At 46.4% G+C, this 14,685-nt stretch overlaps 1 long non-coding RNA gene across 1 annotated transcript in view; it reads right to left on the bottom strand.

Annotated features, from left to right (window-relative positions):
* The window catches only part of LOC122789335, a 296,062-nt gene that overhangs the window by 243,658 nt on the left and 37,719 nt on the right, over positions 1-14,685 (bottom strand). The gene's annotated exons all lie outside the window — the stretch shown is intronic.

A 14,685-nucleotide genomic window follows, 5' to 3' on the forward strand; every position in this document is an offset into this window, starting at 1 on the left:
GCACCGGTCTCATGTGCGCCCCCCCAGGCGTAGGCAGAGGCGACTGTGGTGATGACTTGATTTGCTTGAGGCTTGCTGAATGGAAGACCTGTGTTTGACATGCTTGAGCCCACCACAGAAATTCGTTTTGCAGACATGGAAGTAGTGGTATTACTGTTTCCAAACTGTGGCTGTGTTGAGACCATATGTTTTTTAGGTACCATTGTAGTTCTCATATGCAGCTTTGCACATGGGATTAGCAAGATGCAAGATGCCATGAATCCAAGAGCCTGCAGGATTTTCCTTGCAGTCAGCCTGGTGCAATTTGCCAGTGTTCTGAAATATTGAATTAGTTGCCCCTGCTTCTCTGGCGTGAGGTAGGCCATCTGGGTGTTTGTGTCCAAATTGGCACCCAGGAAAATTATATTCCGAGAGGGTATTAGCCTTGATTTCTCTTTGTTGACCGTGTATCCCAGAGAGTTTAATAACATTATTACATAAGCCAGATGTTTCAGAAGAATGTGCTTGCTGTCCGCTTGGATCAGGCAGTCATCCAAATAGGGGTATATTTGTATCCCTTGAAGTCTGCAGTAGGCAATTACTGATGCCAGGCATTTCGTGAATACGCTGGGCGCAGTAGGTAAGCCAAAGGGCAATGCAGAGAATTGATAATGGGTTGAACCTGCAAGAAATCTGAGGTATCTTCTGCAATTTTGTCTGATTGGGACATGCAGGTATGCCTCCTTGAGGTCCAATGTTACCAGCCAAGACTCCTTGCCCAGCATGGGAAGAAGTTGCTGTAGAGTGAGCATCTTGAATTTTGGTACGAGTAGGAATGTGTTTAGGATGGAAAGATCCAAAACAGGCCTCCAATCTTTTCCCTTCCTTGGCACCAGAAATAGCCTGGAATAAAAACCTTGACCTTGTTCCTGTGTAGGTACCTCTTGAATAGCTTTCATGTTTATAAGATCTGAAACTTGCTTTTGTGCCTCTGCCCTTTGATTGTGTGGCAGTTTTGGCATGCCTCATTTTTGGAAGGGTATGAAAGTGGAATTTGTAATCTCTGTTTATAATGTCCAGGATCCATTTGTCCTTTGTGACAATATGCCAATTTTTTGAGAATAGTGCCAGCTTTCCTCCTAAGGGGGCTGCCATTTGAGACCTGGTTGGCCTGCAAAAGGGAAAGTCATTGGGTTTGCTTTCTGAAAGATTGTGAGTTGTCCTCACCACCTCTTTGTGTAGGAGCTTGCCATTGTCTGCCTCTGTACGATCCTTGTGGTTGTCCTCTGCCCCTCCGACGCCTGTATCTGCCTCTTTGGGGTCTGCCCGTGGCAGGAAAGGACCAGTTTTGGAAGGCCAATTTCTACTAAAACGTGGGGGTTGAACCTGCAGATATTCTTTCACAGTTTGCATTGATTTAGCTTTTTCCTTCATTTTTCGTAATACTTCCTCAGCATTTGCCCCAAATAGTACATCCTTTTGAAGGGGGGCATCTAGTAATTTAGCTTTGACATGATCAGGCAAGGTTTGTTCCTTGAGCCAAGCATGCCTGCGTATGACTGAGCCTGTAACAGCAGCTCCACATGAGGCCTCTAGAGCATGAAAACCACATTGTAAGGTATGTTTACCCACTTGTTCTGCACTATGCATCAAATCCTGCAACTCCAAGTCTGGTTGTTCAGGTTGTGACATTTTACTTTTCAATTGAGATAACAGAAACTGCTGGTATTTTAGCATATAAAACTGACAGTTTAAGGCCCTCATGGTTAAGGTAGCAGAGGTATATACCTTTTTTCCCCACCTTTCTAAGGATCTGGAATCTCTCGGAAGGCAATGGATTTTGGCAATGGAAGCCTCAACTCCCTTGGGTCCCTGTGAGATGGTTTCTAGGTCAGCAGCATGGCTTTTGTAAAGAAATGTGCAGTCAGGAACCCTGTAGTACCTGTCAGGCTTAACTGGAGCTGGAGGTAGAGAGTCCGGGTTAAGGCAGGCCTCCGAGTAAACATCATCTAGGATGTCCAAGACAGGAGGTATAGCCAGAGGCCTGTGCTGGGGTAACAAAAGAAATTCCCTGAGCCTTTTCTTGGAATCTGAATAATCCTGGCCTTCCATGTGGAAGTGTTCCCTTAAGGTATGCAAAGCTTCCCCAAATGAGAAATCCTGAGGGGGGATACAGAAGGAATAGACTCCTCTGCATCAGAGTCTTCAAAAGGGGAGCAAGCCTGTTCCTGATCAGTGTTCTGAAATAATGGATCCCTGATCAGAGGAGGGGGAATCTTCCTCCACTATGGGCCTTTTGTCCGGAGATGGCTGAGAACCTCTGAGTAGAGTAATTAAATCCTCAGCCATTTTAAGCATCTGTCTCTTAGGCATGGGGCCTGGAGATGGGCCCTGTGTAACTGGTCTCTTAGGGTGCATGGTTGCTTTAGACTTGGTGAAAGCCTTGATGGAGAAAGAAGAGGAATGTCTGAAGACACCTTGAGTGGAGGTTGACCTGTCCACATTCTGTAGTCGGGGTGTGGGCCGAGGAGCCTGCGACGTCGGGTACAGGAGACACCGCCAAAGATGTGTCGTCGGTAGTCAGGGGCTGCGTAGGCGCCTCATTCAGAACCGGACCACGTGTAGTCGGCTTTGGCGTGGTGTCAGTAGAGGCCGCGGACCTCGAGTCAGTCCTTGTCTTTGCGTTTTTTAGACAAAACCAGTGTCGGAGTATCCGACGACATGGTATAGTTAAATGCTTTCCCAAAAAAATGCTGGGTGAACTCCGCCCGACTCTTAATAGTGCGTTTGTTGAATGTAGCACAACAGTGACAGACTGAGACGTCGTGGTCTGGGCCTAAACAAGGTATACAGAGGGAATGGAAATCCTTATGCGGTATTTGCTTCCCACAAGAAATACAATTAACTTTGTCTGACATCGGTCTGAGGCAAGAAAAGTTTCAACGGGTACTTAGCTTTTAAGAAGACTTCGGTTTTCCAAATTTTTCGTAATCTCAGGAACTGGCCGACCGGCACTTGCGAACTGCTTCTGCTTCGGGCACCGCGCGGCAAGAAAGACTTGAGAAAATGGCGTCGGCTGGTTCTTTTATACCCCTGTCACACTGACATCAGGGAAGAAGCGACGACAACAGACGTCAGACCTAGACTTTGGAATTCGGCCAACCGAGGACCCGCCTGATGGCAGGAGAAAGTACAGTTTTGTACCTACCATAAATGTAGATGTCCGATGGGCATGCATCTGCAGTCCTTACAAATGGGTTGTCCTGTCGTCAGGCAGCCCTTCGGTCGGCCGGATTCCAAAGTCTGGGTCTGGCCTCGGCTGGTGTCGCACTTCACCAGAGGTCAGAGCTGCAGTTCTTCGGGTATAAAGGCATCAGCCGACGACATTTTCCTCACTGTTTCTTGCCCCAGATGCCAGGTGCCCTCTAGGAAGGCTAAATTTGGATAAATGCAAATGGTTCCAAATAGTAGAGAGCAAACAAAAAATAAGCATGTATGCACATATATACAAACAAATACACCATAATAGATTCCCCCAGCTAGCTACAAGATGGGCATACACCATAATAGATTCCCCCAGCTAGCTACAAGATGGGCAAATACCCTAGGAGTACCACAGAGGGGAAAAAGGGTGGGTACTCCTGACTGCAGATGCATGCCTATCGGACATCTACATTTATGGTAGGTACAAAACTGTACTATGTCCTTCAAGGATGCATCTGCAGTCCTTACAAATGGGTAGAATACCATAGCCAAACTGGGGGAGGAGGAGAAATAAGATTATGGTGTAGTTAAGATCCCTTGCAAAACAGCAGTGGCAAAACCTGCTCGGGATCTGGAGTATAAAGGTAAATTATAATGCTTGGCAAATGTATGCACGGAGCTCCAAGTAGCAGCCTCTAAAATGTCTTTGGTAGCCACTCCTCGTAGAAAAGCTGTGGTAGTGGCTGTAGCCCTTGTAGAGTGAGGCCTGATGTTTTCTGGAGTTTTCTTCCCATGGTAGGAGTAACAAAATCTAATGCAATTTCCTATCCACTTAGAGATGGTCTGTTTTGAAATTGCTTTTCCTTCCACTCCTGTTGCATATGCTACCAGTAGCTGGTCAGTTTTCCTATTGCCTTTGGTCCTGTCCAGGTAGTAGCGTAATTGTCTATGTACATCCAAGGTGTGCAACAGTCTTTCTCTCCTGTTCTGTGGGTTGGGGAAGAATGTAGGTAGGTGGATAGCCTGATTTAAAGATACTCTGGAGACCACCTTTGGCATAAAAGTAGGATTTGTTCTCATGGACACTATCTTGATGGAAGATCAGGAAGGGCTGTACTGCCATTAGTGCCTGTAGCTCAGATACCCTTCTTGCTGAAGTGATTGCAAGCAGGAAAGCAGTTTTCCAAGATAAGTATTGTAATTCTGCTGTTGCTGCTGGTTCGAAAGGAGGGAGTGTCAATTTTTCTAGCACAAAGTTCAAGTCCCATGCTGGCAATGGTGGCTTCCTAGGTGGTTTTACATTTTTAATTCCTCTCAGAAACTGCCTGAGCAGAGGATGTAAGAAGACTGGAGGATCCAAGTCGTATTCTGCTGAAATAGCTGATGCATGAATCTTAATGGAAGAATAGGACAGGCCGTTGTGGAAGAGGTCTGCCAAGTATTCCAGGATGTTGGCTATGTTTACCAGTGACACATTTTCTCCTTTTGCAGTACTCCAAATGTGATATCTTTTCCATTTTGCTGAATAATTTTTCCTTGTTGAGGGTCTGCGAGCCTCCAAGTTAACGTCTTTAACCCTTTGAGATAAATTTGGGTTATTTGGTCTTATGCAATGTTCCAGGCAGTCAGCTGCAGTGTTTTCAGGTTTGGATGCAGGGTGTTGTAGTTGTTCTGTGTTAACAGCAAGGGAACTAGGGGTAGGGGCCATATTTGTTCCCGAGACATGCTCCTCAGTAATGGGTACCAATGTTGTCTTGGCCAGTCTGGAGCTATCAGAATGATCCTTGGACGGTCCTCTTTGATCTTCAATAGCACCTTGTGCATCAAAGGAAGTGGTGGGAATGCATATGCTGTCAGGTTTTTCCAACTGAAAGATAGGGAGTCCACTTTCCAAGCAAGTGAGTGGTACGTCCTTGTGCAGAATTTCTTCAGTTGGTGATTGCGTGGGGATGCAAATAAGTCTATTTCTGGTAGTCCCCATTTTCTTGTAATGGTTTTGAAGATGTCCGGATGCAGCATCCATTCGTGGGCATCCGTGGTAGTTCTGCTTAGTATGTCTGCTAGAATGTTTTCTTTTTCTGGTACAAAAATTGCTTGTAACTGAACGTTGAAGCTAAGGGCCACATTCCAGAGGTACATTGCCATCCGGCATAGAGGGTACGAATGTGTGCCTCCCTGTTTGTTGAAGTACCACATAACTGTGGTGTTGTCTGTCCTTATCAACAGTTGACCTTGTCGAAGAAATGGTCTGAATGTCTGAATTGCCAGTTTTACTGCCAGCATTTCCTTTTGATTTATGTGTAGGTGCAGCTGGTCTTGAGTCCATAAACCTTGTATGCACTTGTGCAGCATGTGGGCCCCCCAACCGAGGTCTGAGGCGTCCGTTGTGATGGTTTGGCTTGGTTGAGTGCTGTGGAAGGGCAGTCCTTTGTTTGATTGACAGGCCTGAGCCCACCATTGGAATTCTTGCTTCAGGCATGGGATTATTGGAATTTGGGTTTCTAGGCTGTGCTTGTGCTGAGACCATAAATTCCTAAGGTACCACTGTAACTTTCTCATATGCAGTCTGGCATGTGGAACCAATATTATGCAGGATGCCATGAAACCCAAGGCTTGCAGGACTTTTCTTGCTGTTAGCTGGTTCTGCTTTGTTAATGCCAAGAAGTAGAGAGGGAGTTGCTCCTGTTTTTCTACTATTAGGAATGCCATTTGTTTTGATGTGTCCAGCTCTGCACCCAAAAAGGTTATCCTTTGGGATGGTATCAGCCTTGACTTTTATATTGACTGTGTATCCCAGGGCTTGCAGTAGATAAATGACCCTTTTCAAGTCTTCTGCTAGCTTGTTTTGTTGTCCGCTTGTAACAGGCAGTCGTCCAGGTAAGGGTAGATTTGGATTCCCTGAAGCCTGCAATGAGCAATTACTGATGCCAGGAATTTCATGAACACTCTGGGCGCAGTAGATAAGCCAAAGGGCAATGCTGAGAATTGATAATGCTCTGATCCTGCAAGAAATCTGAGGTATCTTCTGCAATTTGGTCGTATGGGGACGTGCAGGTATGCCTCCTTGAGATCTAGAGTTACCAGCCAAGACTCCTTGCCCAACATGGGAAGAAGCTGCTGTAGGGTCAGCATTTTGAATTTTGGGACAATGAGGTATGTGTTTAAAGCAGACAGGTCGAGAATAGGTCTCCATTGGTTTTCTTTTCTTGGTACCAGGAAGAGCCTGGAGTAAAATCCTTGGCCTTGCTCGATAGATGGTACTTTTTCTACAGCTCTCATCCTTAGTGAGTTATTTGTTTTAGAGCTTCTGCCTTTTGATTTGGAGGTAGGTTTGGCATTCCTCTCTTCCTTGGTAGAGTATGGAAGTGAAACCTGTAACCTTGGTCTATTGTCTGCAAAATCCACTTGTCTCCTGTGATGTAATGCCAGTTTACTGAAAATAAGGCTAGCTTCCCGCCTAAGGGTGCTTCTACTTGTTCCCTGGTAGGCAGTGCCAGAGTCAAGTCACTGTGATTGTCCTGTAGTAGTGGTGGTGGCTGTATCTGTGGCTGTACCTCGCTGGTTGTTAGCCTGCCACTGACGTCCCCTGTAGGCACCTCTGGATTGACCTCTGCCTCTTGAGCGCCTATTCCTGCCTCTCTGAGCTCTGGAGGTGTCTGGAAAGGACCAATTCTTGGAGGGCCAATTCCTGCTAAACCTTGGAGGTTGGACCTGTAAGAAATCTTTGACTGTCTGGACCAATTTTGCTTTCTCTTCCATCTTCTTCTGCACCTGTTGTGCAGGAGAGCCAAACAAATTGATCTTGTCCATGGGAGCATCTAGTAGCTTTGATTTGACATGGTCTGGTAAGTCCTGCTCTTTTAACCATGCATGTCTTCTGATCACTGTGCCAGTCATGGCTGATCTGAAGGAAGCCTCCAGTGCATCATAGCCACATTTTAAGGAATGATTACTGACCTGCTGAATGTTATGTACCATTTCCTGAACAGATTTTTTGTCTAATGGTTCATCTGAGGACAGCTGTTTAGTTAACTGGTCTAACATAAATTCCTGATACTGGATCATGTGGAACTGACAGTTCAAGGCCCTAGCTGAAAGTAGCAGAAGTGTAAACTTTTTTACCCCATCTCTCTAAGGCTCTGGATTCCCTTTCAGAGGGGAGGGGGTTTTTGGCAGAGGTAGCTGCTACAGCCTTAGGTCCCTGGGAGATAGTTTCGGGATCTGCAAAGGGAGCCTTATACAAATGATAATGTGTGTCCAGGACCCTGTAGTATCTATCGGGCTTAGCAGGGGCCGGAGGAAGTGAATCAGGAGCAGTACAAGCATCATTAAATGCATCATCTACAACAGTAAGAACTGGAGGGATGGCTAAAGGCCTATGCTGTGGTAAATGCAGAAAGGTTCTAAGCCTTTTCTAGAGTCTGAAAAATCCTGGCCCTGCCACTGAAATTGTTCCCTCATAGCATGTAAGGTTTCCCCAAAGGAAAATTCCTCAGGCGGAGAGGCAGAAGGAATGGACTCTTCAGCATCAGAGTCTTCATAAGGGGAGAAAGGGCCCTCTGGAGGGTTTGAATTATCTGAATCATCAGAGGAGTCATCTGTAGAAACTGGCTCAGGGGGCTCTGCTCTAGGCCTCTTCTCTGGAGGTGGGTGAGAGGCCCTGTCTGGGTGAGGTTGGGATCCCCGGATCAAAGAAATGAGATCCTCTGCTAGACTGAGCATTTGTGAACTAGAACTAGGCCTGTGAGAGGGGGTCTTAGCAGGCAATGTTTTGGAAGATTTAGCTGCTTTAGCCCTGGCAAAGGCCTTAATCGACATGGTTGCTGGTGGCCTAGCAGCTCCACGTGCAGGGGTTGAAATATCCAAGGGGATAGTATCAGATAAATCCTGGGAACCTGCAAGAGCAGGTGGGATTTCAGTAGCCGATTCCACCAGGTTGGATGAGGCCTCGGTAGTAGGTAAGCTTTCGGGTGAAGGAAGAACCGCGAGCTCGGTTTCAGCCGAAACAGAGACTCGCGGTTGGCTTAACCGTGGTTTCGGCTGAAACCGCGGACCGCGAGTGTCGGTCCTTTTCCTTGCGCTTTTTTGATATTTGTGTAGTCGGAGGATCCGACGGCATAATGTAAGCAAAAGCGGAGCCGAAAAACTCCTCAGCAAATTCCGACCGACGTCTAAGCGTCCGTCGGTTAAAAGAAGCACAGGCTAGACAAGCTGCTACGTTGTGGTCTGGGCCTAAACAAGGTAAGCAGTAAGAGTGGAAATCTTTATGAGGTATTTGTTTCCCACAAGTTAAACAGTTATTCACTTTTCCTGACAACGGGGTACTTGGCTTTTTAGAAGTCTTCGGTAGTAGTAGAAGTATTCGGTAGTAGTAATCTCTGGTTCTGACCGACCAGCACTTGCGAACAGCTTCTGCTTCGGGCGCCACGCGGCAAGAAAGACTGAGGAAAATGGCGTCGGCTGATGCCTTTATACCCGAAGAACTGCAGCTATGACGTCGGGTTTAGTGCGACACCAGCCGAGGCCAGACCCAGACTTTGGAATCCGGCCGACCGAAGGGCTGCCTGACGACAGGACAACCCATTTGTAAGGACTGCAGATGCATCCTTGAAGGACATCACATCTGTTATGACTGCAGCTGTATGCACGACGATCATCTGTACTATGTTCATGTATCACTGTTGCAGTCATCACACTTGGGTTGATTCCCAAAGCTTTGGAAGGGAGGAGGCAGTCAAGAAGTATTAGGGCTAGCTAGCAGGCCTTGTAAGACTGCTGTGGCAAATTCAGCTCTGGATTTAGAAAAGATAGGTAAGTGGTAATGCTTGGTGAAGGTGTGTATAGAACTCCAGGTTACAGCTTCCAGGACGTCCCTGGTAGGGATTTCACTGATAAATGCTGTAGAGGTTTAGGCAGCCCTAGTGGAATGAGTTGTGATCCCCTGTGGGGTAGGTTTTCCATGGTGTTTGTAACAGAAATGGATCCAGTGAGCTATCCATTTGGAAATGGTTTGCTTTGAAATGGCCTTGCCCCCTGCCCCTGTAGCAAAGCTGACTAGCAGCTGGTCAGATTTTCTGAAAGGTTTAGTCCCGTCAAGGAAGAACCTGAGCTGTCTGTGCACGTCCAAGGAGTGCAGGATCCTTTCCCCTTTATTCTGAGGATTAGGGAAAAAGGTTGGTAAATGGCTGGATTGGTTTAAAGCCTCACTGGATAACACCATGGGCATAAATGATGGGTTAGTCCTGAGAGAAACCCTGTCAGCATGGAAAATAATGAAGGGTTCCACAGCTGTTAGTGCTTGTAACTCAGACCTTCTTGCTGAAGTGCTGGCTAGAAGTAAGGCAGTTTTACAAGAGAGGAATTTTAACTCTGCTGCAGCAGCAGGTTCAAAATGGGGAAGTGTGAGGTTCTCTAGTATAAAGAGAAGGTCCCAGGCAGGAGTGAGAGCTCTCCTCGGGAGCCTTAAATTGTTAGCTCCTCTCAGGAACTGTTTGATGAGAGGGTGAAAAGAGAGGTGGCTCAGTATTGTAATGAGCTGAGATGGCAGAGGCATGAATTTTGATGGATGAGAAGGATAGGCCTCTGTGTAGCAGCTCTGCTAGGTAATCTGGGATTTGAGGTAAGAAGGGCATGGCTATGTCCTTTCCTAAAGACTGGCTCCAAGAACAATTATCTTTTCCACTTTTCAGAATCGGATTTCCTAGTATTACGCCTTCTGGCCTCCAGGATGGCGTCCAGCAGCTGTTTGCTGAGGGTTGCTGGTGGTGTATTCAGGGGATAAGCCAGGCTGCAAGGTTCAGGGGTTTGCAGCTGTGGATGCAAAATCTGTCCCTCCTGCTGGGACAAGCAGGGAGAAGGTCTGAAGTAGGTGCCAGGGTGTGGCACTGCTGTCAAGACAGTCTAGGAGTGGGTACCAGTGCTGGCAAAGCCAGTACGGGGCAATAAGGATAGTCTTTGGTCTGCCCTGTTTGATCTTGAGTAGTACTTTTGAGAGGAGGGGCAAAGGGGAACACGCATAAATTGAGAGGTTTTCCCATGTAAAGGATAGGGCATCCACTTTCCACGCTTTGCTGTGAGGATTTCTGGTGCAAAATTTGCTCAATTGATGGTTTTGGGGGGGGGGGGGGCAAAGAGGTCCACCTCTGGTGTGTGTGCCCCCCCCCACACCTGTGTACTAGAAATTTGAATGAGTTAGATTCCACATTCCACTTGTGTGGGTCCAGTACCATTTCTGCTCAAGTCTGCCAGTGAATTTTGCTTGCCTGGCAGGAACTGAGTTTGCAGGTGCACTTGGTTGCTCAAAGGTGTATTCCATAGTGCCATGGCTAACCTGCAGAGTGGGTAGGGATGAGTTCCTCCCTCGTTTATGTACTACATTAACTGTCTTGTATATCAGTTGTCCTGGAAGGATAAGGTTTTTGAAGACTCAAGAGCATTCTGTACAGCTAACATTTCTTTTTGATCGATATGCAGGGGAATTTGTCCTGGGCTCCATTTGCCTTGAATGCATTAGCCTGTCATGTGAGCCCCCCCATGCATAGTCTAATGTGTCTGTTGTCAGGGTTTGGGTGACGAGGGGTTGAGTGAAAGAAGTCCTTTGTTGTGGTTGCATGCCTCTACCCACCAAAGGAACTCTGCACTTAGACAAGGAATGACAGGAATCACTGTTTCCAGGTCCTGAGAATTTTGACACCAGAGACTCAAGTACCCTTGAAAATTCCTCATATGCAGTCTTGCAAATGGAATCAGTAGGATGCATGAAGCCATGAACCCTAGGGCTTGCAGCATTTTTCTTGCAGATAGCTGGGTTTTGGTGGCCTTTAATCTGTAGTTTGTCAAACCTGTTTTTCTGGATTAAGGAATGCCATCTGGGAAGTTGTGTTCAAGCTTGCTCCCAGGAATACAATCTTTTGGCAGGGCACTGGATGTGATTTCTTTTAGTTGATGGTGTACCCCAGAGAAGTTAGGAGTCTACAAACGCCAAGTGTTGAAGTAGCAATTCCTGTCTGCCTGAATCAGGCAATCATCCAAGTATGGGTACATTTGAATATTTCTCTGCCCTACAGTATGCAATGGCTGGAGCTAGGCACTTTGTGAATACCCTGGGCGCAGTAGATAAGTCAAAGGGAAGTGCAGAGAACTGATAGTGCATAGAGCCTGCCCTGAAACCCAGATATTTCCTGTTGGATTCCCTTATGGGGATGTGCAGATAAGCCTCAAGTCTAGAGTGACTAGCCAGGCGTACTTGGCTAGCATAGGAAGATGTTGTTGCAGTGTAAGCATTTTGAATTTTGGGACCACCAGGAAGGTGTTGAGAATTGACAGATCCAGGATAGGGTGCCAAGAGCTCTCTTTTCTGGGCACCAGGAAAAGTCTGGAGTATAAGTCTGGAGTAGAAACCCTGTCCCATTTGCTCTACTGTAACAGGCTGAATAGCCTTGATATTGAGAAGAGGAAGTAATGGCTTCTGAGCCTCTGCCCCCTGGTTTGGAGGAAGGTCTGGCAACCCACTTGGTGTTGGCAGAGTGGAAGAATCTGTATCCCTGGGATATAATGTTTAGGACCCATCGGTCCTGGGTACTGGACATCCAGTTTTCTGCATGCAAGGCGAGTTTTCCTCCAAGGGGTGCAAGTACTTGGGCATGGCTGGAAAGGACGACAGTAAAGTCATTGTGAACTTTTTCCATAAGGTGGTGGCTTACCACTCCCTGTTGTTGAGGTGGGAGCAATCCATTGTTTCGATCTCTGCATACCCTGAGACTGTAGTCTTGCTGGTCTGTTGCTCCTGGGTTTGGACTGTGAAGGCCTGGAAGGGATTGGAAAGGACCAGTTTTTAGAAGGCCAATGCCTACTGAATCTAGGTGGCTGCACCTGTAAGAAATCTTTAGCAGTTTGCATATAATTAGCTTTTTCCTCCATCTTTAACTACTACTGCTTTTGTGCCAAACAAACGTTCCTCGTTTAATGGAGCATCTACAAATTTTGTTTGGACATGGTCTGGCAATATGTTCCTTCAGCCAAGCATGCCTTCTCAGTACACACCCAGTGACAGCAGCCCTGCAAGACGCTTCTAAGGCATCAAAACCACACTGCAAAGTATGTTTGCCAACTTGGTTTGCAGAATGCATTAACTCTTTTAAATCTATTTTCTGTACAATCTGGAAACAACATTTCTTGTTTAATTAGTTCCATAATATGTTGCTGGTACTTCGACATGTGAAACTGGCAATTCAAAGCCCTGATAGCAAGAGTTGCAGGGGTTCTTACCCCATCTAAATCTCTAAAATCCCTGTCCGAAGGGGTAGGGGGCTTCTGGCTGTAGTAGCCTTAATGCTTTTAGGTCCTTGGGAAATGGACTCTGGATCTGTAGTGGGATTCTTAAAGAGAAATGTGCGAGAGTCAGGAACTCTGTAGTACCAGTCAGGTTTTCTCGGAGCTGGTGGTAAAGTATCAGGAGTAAGAATGGATTCTATGAAGATATCTTCTACAATATCCGGGACAGATGGTATAGCTAGAGGCCTGTGCTGAGTTAAGTCTAAAAATTCTGAGTCTCTTTTTGGACTGAGGATAGTCCTGGCATTCCCAGCGGAAAGGCTCTCAAGATATGCAAGGTTTCACAAAGAAAAAACATCTGGAGGGGAGGCAGAAGGAATAGAATCCTCTGCATCTGAATATTCATAGATGGATAAGGGTATGTCCTGGTAATCAGAGTCATCTGACTCATGGTCTGTAGAATCAGAAGGAAAATCAATTCTTTGTCTTTTAGAGGGGGGAAGCTGGCTTCTCCTAATTAAAGTTATAAGGTCTTCAGCCATTCTAAGCATTTGTTTCTGTGGCATGGGAGCTTGAGCATGCGCTTTGGTAGTCGATTTTCTAGGTGTAGTGCGAACTCTGGGCCTGACAAACTTGGTAGTTTTAGTCAAAAATGAAGTTGTCGGTTAACACGAACATCGGAAGGTCGGAATACACCCTCAGAAGCCGGTGCCTGCACAGTGGCTCCAGACACATCCAAGGTAGAAACATCCACAGGTTCCACAGACGAAGAAGCATCTCATGGCATACCTGACTAAAAATGGGTCTCAGAGGCCTGTGAATCTGTAGAAGCGGGTATCAGGGGCTGTGAGGGCACCTCACTGAGTACTGGCGAACTGGCGACAAGCTTAACGGAAGCATTGTCTGCAGTTCTGGACCTGTGCGATCTGTCTTTAACCTTATGTTTTTTCGCAAGATCGGTAGTCGGATGGCTTACTCTAAGCCATTTTGGAATACGAAGAAAGTACAGTTTTGTACCTACCATAAATGTAGATGTCCGAGAGGTATGCATCTGCAGTCCTAACATATGGGTTGTCCTGCCTCAGGCAGCCCTTCGGTCGGCCGGATTCCAAAGTCTGGGTCTGGCCTCGGCTGATGTCGCACTTCACCCGACGTCATAGCTGCTGTCAATTGGCCGACGCCATTTTCCTCAGTGTTTCTTGCCCCAAATGCCAGGTGCCCTCTAAGAAGGCTAAATTTGGATAAATGCAAATGATTCCAAACAGTAGAGAGCAAACAAAAATAAACATGTATATACATTTATACAAACAAATACACCATAATAGATTCCCCCAGCTAGCTACAAGATGGGCAAATACCCTAGGAGTACCACAGAGGGGAAGGAGGGTGGGTAATCCTGACTGCAGATGCATACCTCTCGGACATCTACATTTATGGTAGGTACAAAACTGTACTATGTCCTTCAAGGATGCATCTGCAGTCCTAACATATGGGTAGAATACCATAGCCAAACTGGGGGAGGAGGCACTAAGATGATTATTGTGTAGCTAAGATCCCTTGCAAAACAGCAGTGGCAAAACCTGCTCGGGATCTGGAGTATAAAGGTAGATTATAATGCTTGGCAAATGTATGCACGGAGCTCCAAGTAGCAGCCTCTAAAATGTCTTTGGTAGCCACTCCTCGTAAGAAAGCTGTAGTAGTGGCTGTAGCCCTTGTGGAGTGAGGTCTGATGTTTTCTGGAGTTGTCTTTCCATGAAAAGAGTAACAAAATCTAATGCAATTTCCTATCCATTTTGAGATTGTCCGTTTTGAAATTACTTTTCCTTCCATTCCTGTTGCATATGCTACCAGAAGCTGGTCAGTTTTTCTATTGTTCTTGGTTCTGTCCAGATAGTAGCGCAATTGCCTGTGCACATCCAAGGTATGTAGTAGTCTTTCCCCCGTTCTGTGGGTTGGGGAAGAATGTTGGTAGGTGGATTGCTTGGTTCAATGATACCCTGGAGACCACCTTTGGCATAAAAGTAGGGTTCGTTCTCAAGGACACTCTATCCTGATGGAAGATAAGGAAGGGCTGTACTGCCATTAATGCCTGTAATTCAGAAACCCTTCTTGCTGAAGTGATTGCAAGCAGGAAAGCAGTTTTCCAAGATAAGAACTGTAATTCTGCTGTTGCTGCTGGTTCAAAGGGGAAGTGTTAACTTTTCTAGCACAAAGTTAAGGTCCCATGTA

Source organism: Protopterus annectens, chromosome 14.part0 (assembly GCF_019279795.1).
Source record: "Protopterus annectens isolate FY-2018-M chromosome 14.part0, PAN1.0, whole genome shotgun sequence".
Lineage (NCBI taxonomy): Eukaryota > Metazoa > Chordata > Ceratodontiformes > Protopteridae > Protopterus > Protopterus annectens.